We start from the raw sequence: 9,744 nt of genomic DNA on the forward strand, positions 1-9,744 counted from the left end.
AGTACTAGGGAGGACAGCCACTGTAGTCACACAGTGAACAGGCTGCACCTTCCCAGGGCTGGAACTGGGAGCAGAGTGGAGCCTTCTGGTTGCCTCTGGTTCCCTCTGGTCTCTGCACTTGCTGTGGTTGTGAATCTCAAACCACAGGTCACAGTGATACTGCCATAGGCAATGAAAAGTGGTGATAACGAAAATAAATCAATGTCAAAATCCATGGTTCTAATTACTCAAATGCAGTATGACACCCTAGAATTGTAATTGCCAATTTCATCTTCTCTGGCTGACCACAGATACGAATTCATTCAAGTAGCAAGGAAGGAATTAAGTGTTAATTTTATAAAAAGGAAAGGCTACTAGGGATTTAAATTAGATTTTTAAATTAAGTATAAACCTGTAAAAAGTCTTTCTGAGTGTTCCCAGTTTCTGTCATTGATAATTCCCTACAGCAATAAAACAAAATGGTATCAAGTGTCTGGCAAAATGTCAAGGCACTACCCCCGTGCAGCAGGACAGGAGACAGCCTGAGCTGGGAGCACTGGAAGTGCTGGCAGGAGTAGGTGGGTTCAAGGCCTGGGCTCAGCATCATCCTTCATCCTCCACCAGGGCTGTACTTGGCAGCGAGGTATTGAGGCTGGCTATCGAATTTTCAATGGGGCTTTAAAAGTCCTTTCTCTAATGGAGCACCCGATTGTGCTCCTTAATTAAAGATCGCGGTCCCGCTGGCTCTGCCTGTGGAGCGGGAGGCAGACCCCGAGTGCCTCTGCTCACTGCCCTCTTATCTTCCTGGCGTGGCTGAGGAGGCTTCAGAGACCTGTCACAGCGCAGATAAGGACAGAAGCAAATTAAGATTTAGGAATTTCTTCTGGGACCTTCCTAGGCAAAAAGAGGCTTTTAATTGGTTTTCAATTCTGTGGCAGCCAAAGGTCTTTAATTAGGTTTTACATCATTCTCCGTTATCGCTCTCCTTTTCTATGTTTAGAAAAGGAGAAACCCACTGTGGTTTAGGTTTTTTTAAACAGGTAAAAATTCACTATTTGTCTTTTTTTTCCCAAAAATCAAGATGCTGAGTGATTTCGTGTTGATGCTAATCAGCAAATGAATTGCTGAAACTTAAGCCTGCAAAAGACAATGCTGCTATATTTAGCTTGTCTGGTAAATGTAATATTAAAAGCCTGATAACTTTATTTTTAATTATGCTTTTTCTCCTTGTACTATTTAGCTGGCAAACTGGTTTTAAAATTTTTGTCTGAAGCTCCCTTTTCTAAAATCACTTTCCCAATTTTTAAAATCTTTAAAACAGCCTTAAAAATACCTGATTTGCAGAGCTCTGCTGTAGCATTGACACTTTACAGAGTTAATTTTGACAAAAATACAAAAAATAAAAATATGCTTGTATAAGCCTTAATCAATTGGGTTTTTAATTGGAGCTCCTGTTCTGCAGTGATACCTGAGACTGGCAGGTGCTGGCTTTCACTCAGGCTGGTGAATGGACCAGCTCCAAATCCCATTCCCTGCACCTGGTGCCTGGGGCAGCACAGCCTCTGGGAGGTGAGCCCTGACCAACACCTTCCAAAATCAGTAAAAACGGTACTTCTGTCCTGAGCAGATTTAGGGTTGGACCAAAAATCCATCAGTACTCTGCTAAGTATGGTGGTGGATCATTGCTCAACTCCAGACAATATATTTGTTAAAATCCAACCAACCAACCATGGGTGGAACCACACTGTCACTGTCACTCATCCTCTCTGGCTGAATATGAACCAACTCCTGAGACTGAATTATTTTCTGGGTATTTCCAGTGATTTGGAATTACTAGGAGTGAGTGCTACTCTGTTATATGCATGTTGTCAGGAAATAAACCTATTAGTTGATGGGGAGATTTGTCTCTGTACACTGATTTTCTCTATCCTGAAGAACATTTTTATGCCCAAAATCTGCAATGGTTTTGGAAGTTGCTCTCTCCCCTGTGTTCACATCTGCATGTGGATGATGTGATGATGTGTCTTAATAGTGCAGTTGTTCTTAATCATGGTACAGGCAAAAAATTTGGTTGAATTTGTGAGTGAAGATGAGCCGGGGGAGCTTCTCAGGACAAAATGCCCTGCCCAGGGGAGCATCTTGTCTTCATCCAGAAGATGCAGCACTCATCTGGGATGAAACTACAGCTGCCAGCACCTCTCCAGTACCATCCATGGACACCATGGATGCTGTTTTCCTCCTTGTGACCAGCAGTGCCATTTTGGTAACACTTCCAGTACCCACAGCTTACACAAAACCCTGGACTCCTTGGGCATGGGTGCCCTGTGCTGGACCCACATCCCCAGTGCCTGTTCAGCTCCCAGCAGTGCAAAACAGGAGGTTAATCCCAGTTGCAATAAGGGCCTATGTTAAAAAATATAGTACAATGGTTTTATCAAGAGGAGGGAAAACCCCCAAACCTGTTGTTAAATCTCATTAGTTTCACTATTTAAATTATTATTTAAAATTATTATTCCATCTGCATGATAGAAGTTGCTGGCTTTGTTAGTAATTCCCTTGAAGAAAAAAAAGCCTTTCCAAGTGCACCTGGGTGCTGGAGGGTCTGAAAGGAGATGCTGCTGCCTGTGGCTTATGGAATGGGACAGGTCTTGCTCTTTATCACTCTTGAACATTAGTAAGATAATGAATCTGTGTTCATGAGCCAGCATCCATGGCTATACAGTTTGTTCCACCCTCTCTCCAGGGTCTTGTTCTCCATGCTGGCTGAGGGATTTTCTTTCAGGATATCCCCAGTTCAGCACAGCTGCCTGCTATGCTGAACACATCTGGGCAGCAGGAAGAGGTTCCCTGAATTTGTCTCCACTCTTGTTCCAAGGAGGAGTTCATGTCCCACCAGTGCTCTCAGCAAGGTTCATTCCTCCCTGACACCTTAGGAGTGGCTTTGTTGCTGCCTCCCTGTCTGTGTTTCAGCTACTCATTACTCCTTAGGGGCTGCAGGGAGGATCAGCATTAAAATGGATAAAAATGTGTATCTGGCACGGGAAGGGCTCTGGATTGTACGTGCAGTGTGTTGTACAAAGGGCTGATGGGTGACCAAAGTGTCTACAGTGCTGCTGGTCTTCCTTGGGACTGCTCTAAGACATGAAGGGATCAATTTGGAGGGTAGATTTCCTTGGACAAAAATAGCAAATTGAGTGTGCTGAGAAGTTCTGGGTGTTTTGCTTTCTATCCTGGGAAATGTTTCCAGAGGAGCAGATGCTCAGCAAAATCTGTTGCTCGATGCTGACTCCACAGCTGATCCAAAATAGCAGTAATCTTTCCATAGACACTTATAAAGAGGTTTTCATGCTTAAAAAATCCTGTGGAAATACTTCTATTAGTTTCTGTTTATGCCCTGTCTTCTTGGGTTTTTTTTCTTTTTGGCCTTCTTTGAAAATGGTGGTATTTTCAGTTTAAAAATTCAATGGGAAAGAGTGAAAAATACCACCTGTTTTTCTTCTCTTTCTCTGTGAAAACTGCAGTTTCTGAGGAGCAGATGTTCTCTGCCAGATGAGAGGGGCTGGGTAGCTCTGCCTGCCCTTGGAAGAGCTCAGGAGTCCCTGTGCCCCAGATTGCTGCTGTTTGGGATCCTGCTTAGGTCCCTTAGCTCGCTTTGAAGTTGCAGAGGGATTGGGATGGTTTTGGAGGCAAAACCATCACCCCCTCTCAGCCAGGCACTAATCCTGCTCTGGGGAAGTCCTGCAGTGGCAGTGAGCAAGGTGTCTGCATCCCCCACGCTGCGTCTGGGTGTCAGCGAGCTTTGGTCTGAGCTTTGGTCCCCCAGCCCAGGGCTCATGGGGTACAGAGGTGCTGCTGCTTTAGGAATGAGCTGCTGTTTGTCTCAGTGGACACTGTCAGGTGAAGGGAGTGTGGGAGCACACTGACTCCAGTGTAAATGGGAGAGCATTAAAATTAGCGAGGTTTGTTCCTGTAATAGGTAGCTCATTAGGGTGAGTGCTAAGCTTGTGATGCTCTGGTCCAGAAGCTGCCCTGGCTGAGCCTTCCCAGCACTGGGGCAGGACCTGTCCCAGCACCAAGTGCCTGTCTTGGCTGTGCTGCTGTTCCTGTTCACCCCCACCCCAGCTGAGCTGAGGAAATCCTGCAAACTTCCAAGGTTTGGTGACCACAGGCAGGTCACTGCAGGGTCTCCTGGCTTGGTGCAGGAGTTGCTGTCAACCCTGTGTAGACCAAACCCTTTGTACTATCTGAGCCTTTTTGGTGCACCCTGTGAGAGACAGCCTTGAAGACACAGGCTTCAGCATCTGGCATTATAAAACCCATTTTTCTTCCACTTTTTGATTATTTAGAGGTGAAGTGTTTCTGGGAGGCAAATGAGAGTATCTCATACTCCTTGTCCGGCACAGAGAAGCTCAAAAGTCACCTGGGCCCCAGGCTCAGCCCCAACAGCAGCAATACACTGACCTGTACAGGGCTGGTTAGCCAGGCATCAGGCTGGGCAGTGATTGAATGCTAAATCACACGCACTGAAGATACTTCAGCAGCGATTCTGATGGCTCTTCAAGAGCGATGGTTCTGGTAGAGTGGCTTTTGATTTGTTCCTGGCCCATACATTTCTGATCTTTAACGTGGTGGTAGAAATTGCTTCATTATGAACTATTTCACTGCAGCAGACTTCAAATGTTTGGGAATTAGAATCAAATTGCACTGTTGATTGCTTTTCTTTTCCCCTAGATCTTGAGTCTTCAGGAGCTGAAGTACATTTTTTATTCTTCCTTCACATGGGCCTGTGTCAGTGATCACCTGCTCAATGTAGAGCACAGCTGAGTCAAGCTGTGCCTCTTTGCAAGGCATTCTCTGTTTTATCTGTGCCAGTCCCTCTGATGTCACCTTTTCTCTGACTCTCAGCCTGACCATTTCAAGGTTTTAGAAAAAGAAAAGCCTGGTAATACAGGGCAGTTTTACATAGGTTTGATGTTATGTCTCCCCCTGTAAAACAGCTCCTGCCTTGAACTTGAGCCTGGCATATTCCTTGAGCACTACAGCTGCTTCATGACCCAGGATCCTTAATGACAACCATGAAGTAGATTGTCATCACTGATAATGCCCTTGCTCTGAGAAGTCTCATTTCAGCACAGCCTGCTGGTAATCCCAATGGAGCTGGTTCCTGCTCTTAATTCCCAGCTGCTCTGTCTTCAAGCAGTAACTCACTTAAGGAGATTTCAGTGACTGCCACACTCTGGATAGGTGAGGACAAGTGTGTTTCCTCAGTCCAACAAGGAAGCTTTCTTATAAGGAATTATGTGCTATTGGTCAGGCATGATTTCCCATGGATGAAAACACATAGCATTTTGTTTCCCACTTGTTTTTATTCAGTTGTTTTACAGCTGATCATTACATTCTGACAAAACAGCAGAAATGCTGTTCTGCTAACCAGACTGATCACAAATGTCCAGCCTCCCCAGTATTGACAATTAGCAAGTGTTCTTCAGATGAAGATGACTGTCCAATATGAGAACATCGATAAAGAAATAGGGTGATTAACAAAACACTGAAAATGTATGGATAAATCTGAAGCTGTCTGATCTGGCTCTTCACAAAGCAAGCAAGCAAATAATAAGGTTAGTCAGAGGACAGATTCATCACCGTCATGAAACCAAATTGGTTTTTATAGGATTGTGTGATTGAAAAGGTTCTTGTGGAATGATCTGGCTGGAGACCAATGAGATGTGACTGAAGGTATTTGGGAGACTGCAGCTTCTTCACTATAGCATGCAGTAATTACTTGGAGCAAGAAAGGTAGTCAATACCCACATACATCTGTTCATGCTGGCTGTAAGTCATCTAATCTCATATGTGCATCTCTTCCAGGGTATTTTTTGGTTCTCTCTACTGTGGCAGAGGAACAACAGAAAAAGTTATGCCTTAATAGGAGTTTGCATTGATTCCTGCACCAGACAACTGCTGAGGGGATGGCAGGCTGTGCTGTGCAAGCACTGCTGTCCATGAAGAGTGGTTTGGGCTATTTGGGGGAGGTGGTGTTGGTCAGCAATAGGAAAAGGATTACAAGGAATCCTGCATTAAACTTCTCCCAGGATAAAGCTAAAGACTGTATCTAAGCATAGTGGAATTTCACAGTGCAATTTTGCCTTGTTACTGGCTACTTTATGTAATCCTGTATCAGGTATCTTTGGCCTCTGGAGAGTTGGGCATCTTCCCTTAGTGCCTGTTACTTTTCTGCAACTCCCTGTTTCAAGTGTGTTTCTGGATCTAGCCACCTATCTCTGACCAATTCATATATTTCAGTCTATAAGGTTTCCTAGATATCTTCCTGGCACAAATGAGAAGTTTGATGATACACAGACCACATGGGTTGTCTGGTCCTAAGCTTTCTCACTCCATAAAGCAGGGATTTCAGGTATCAGCTATTCTTGCTGTTGTCTCTGTCTCGATTTGTTTCTTGCCAAGGACTGGAAAGTAGGTTGCTATTGTCTTAGGCTGTTGTTTGGAAGTATCAGTTCCATACCTAATTATGCATGAAATCAGACTGGTTTTTTAGACACTTTGAAGTTTTTACAAGCATGACATAGAGTAAGAATGGTATGGAAATAGATCAATATTTCCTCTTACTTTGAAGTTACTAAATGTACATCTAATTACAAAGTGATTAGACAGAGTCACCACAATATGTCTCTTCTGAACATAGTTTTCAAGCAGTATAAATACTCTTAAATATAAAGCATTTCACAAATAGGAGAGCAAGAGCTGTGAAGTTGGGCTCTTTGTGCAGTCTGAATTATATACTGAACTTCAAGTTTCCTTCAAGTGAGCAACAGCATTACATAAAACATCAAAAGCCTTTCTGTGTGCTGCACGGAAAGAAAGATCTACCTGCTTAAAAAAGCAGAATCAGTGATGGAAGACATTGCTTAGTTGTCTGTTTCTACAACTTTTCCTAGTCTTTTTTTAATAATCACTTATTTATAAGTTGTAGGATTAATGCCTGAACTGCTTTAAAATGAGGACCTGGGGATGCTCCAAGGTTAACAATCACATTTTTTTCATTTTCTTAATGTTCTATTTCAGTTAATAAAAGCTATTGCACCCAGTGATAACAGTTACCCAGAACAACAGATAATTGAATAGGTTTAATGGAGCTTTGATTTCAAAATACTTGCCTTGAATGACAATATGCAAAGTTAAATAAATGATGGATGAGCAAGATTAAATGGAACAGAGCTGTAATCTTCCTTACATAATATAGGAGACATTAATATAATTCTAAATACCTGTAGTTAAAGCTATGAATGTCATAGTCAAGGAGATCACGATGCCACTGGCAAACCTTAATTTGTGGTCTGGGCGCAGTTTTGCACAAGCAGGAGCCCCTGAGCAAACTGGATTTGGAAGGTGAATGCCTGAACACATCCATAGGAAAGCACACACCTAGTCTGACTCAATGGTAGCAGCAGCTCATGGACATGTGGGTTAATTTTGGGTTAAAACACCAGTCTTGTTGGGTTCCTCTAGACTTTTGCTCTGCCCTCCAGTCCACTGAGCCCTCAGTGTTACAGGAGTTGTGTCCTTCATGATGGCCACTTTTGGAAGATGCATGAGATTTCTGCAGAAATCCTTAAATTAACTTTTTAAAGCCCTTCAGGTGTGAAGAGAGCTGTTAGGACAAGGTGCTCTTACCCCACCGCCAGTTTAAACAAAGGCTCTCAGCATCATTTTGGAAATGATGCAAGGTTAGTGAACCTGGCAGTGCTTCAAAACTATTTTAAAGAGATCCATGAAGGTCATTCAGGGATTTACAAATCTAAGAAATGTTAGATAAGACTTCCTGCATGTATACAGCCCAGTCAAGGGGAGAAGCTGATCACTGCTTTCCTCCAGTAAAGCTGTCTGCAGCAGTGGCTGAAATGGTAGACTTGTCCCACGTTACTCTCATCTCAGGGTGGTATTTTCATTCTGTCTTTGCCACGAGATACTATGGAAAAACAGGCAGTCTCTTCATATCAAATCTGTTCTTTCCAGTGTTGGACAGTGAGCCAGTGCTCAGTAGGTACAACTGAAGCAATTAGCAGAGTAACATGGGGTTAGAAAGGCATTCCATGTTATCTAATGATCCAGAAGAAAATAGTATCATAATAATAATATGGTTAATTTAAAAAGACACAAGTCTGCCCTGATCTGATTATGCACTGTTAAAAAGTAAAAAGGGAGAGAAATTGAGAAATTGAGTGCAGTTGCTTCCCAATATTTTTCAACAGGAAATCCCAAGTGGGTACGCAGTTAGGAGTGAAGCCAGAAGTGCTGGAGAATGGAGAGCTTTAAAAAGGGAATGGTATTGCCAACCAACATGTTCATTGTGATCTAAGACCTAGGGAGAGGCCATGGCTTTATGCATTTGGAGCTGTGTTTGTTCAGGATGTGGAGATGATGCCTGCAGGAAACCCATTTTTTTTGTCCTGATCCCCCACACTCTCCATGCATCTCTCTGCAGGAGCATCGTGAACTAGGTGTGATCAGGGAATTATATATCAATGCCTTCTAGTAATTTTGTCTATTTCAACATTCACAGTTTGTATAAGATTGACTTGAATCAGAAAATAAAGACATCCTATTGACCTAGCTTTCCTCCTAGACAGAACGGGGCTATCCATGACCATACATAGCTGGGACAGTTTCTTTCAGACTCACATTCAGTTCAGAGACATATTGCTTCTGCTCTGAGTCTTCTGGATCAAGAAAAGGACTCTTTTCAGCCACCAGACTGGGATGATAATCAAGGCTCATCAGACAATATCAGGGTCATGGGTTAATAAGACCGTAAATCTCAGAGTAATTTCTCTGAAAGCTGCGGTGAAGTCATAGTCTTTGGCAAAAAATGTCAGCTGTATCGTTCCAACCTTATTTATCTGAGAAAAGCAGTTATAGGTAATTTGTGAATTGTGCGAAAACATGAACTCATGCATAATAATCTTAATGGAGCTTGTTTACGTCTTCTTCTTATGCATAATTAGCAAAACATATGATCTGAGTTGTTCTCCTCGTTTAGAGCCCTGTTTTGGCTGGTTGACACAGCAGAGTTGGTGTTGCCAAGAGCTATAGTGGGTAATGTTTTCTGATAGATTTAGTGTGGGATGTCTGTGCACAGCAGTAGGGTCTGTAAATATACAACAAAAAGATCAAGGCCATCATAAACAGTAATATCTGCTGCAAACCAGAGCTGTGGGTCCAGCACTGGCATTTCCTCCATGCCCTGCACAAGTGAGTGTCATCAGCTATGTCTCATGTAAGAGCCTAATGCTGAGTGACTGATTGTATCGCAGCCTTGAGACTGTGCCTTCTAATTAGATATGCAGAGTGAATAATTTGAGTTCAATTAGGTGTTGCTGGCTGGACAACCAGCAGTGTAATGCATATCTACACTAAATGTTATAATTAACCTGTTTCATGTCCTTGGTTACTGACTCTTGGGCACTGGAAATAGCTGTTTTGGATTGTTTGGGATTTTGTGGCTTTTTTCCTATTTTGGCATTATTTTACCGCATCCAGCTAAATTAAAACCAGCATTAGGTGTTATTTAACATCTTTCTACAAACTTTATAGGAAAGCAGCATTGTTTGCATATGTGTAGCTGTCTTGGAGGTCAGGAATGCTCCTTTCGTTCTTTCTCTCAGGGAATTTTCTTGCATCTGTTGCTAAGAGACAATAATGACTGGTACTTAAGAGAGACCCAAGAAGTTGCCGTGGTTCAGGGGA

Source organism: Vidua macroura, chromosome 14 (assembly GCF_024509145.1).
Source record: "Vidua macroura isolate BioBank_ID:100142 chromosome 14, ASM2450914v1, whole genome shotgun sequence".
In the NCBI taxonomy this organism is placed as follows: domain Eukaryota; kingdom Metazoa; phylum Chordata; class Aves; order Passeriformes; family Viduidae; genus Vidua; species Vidua macroura.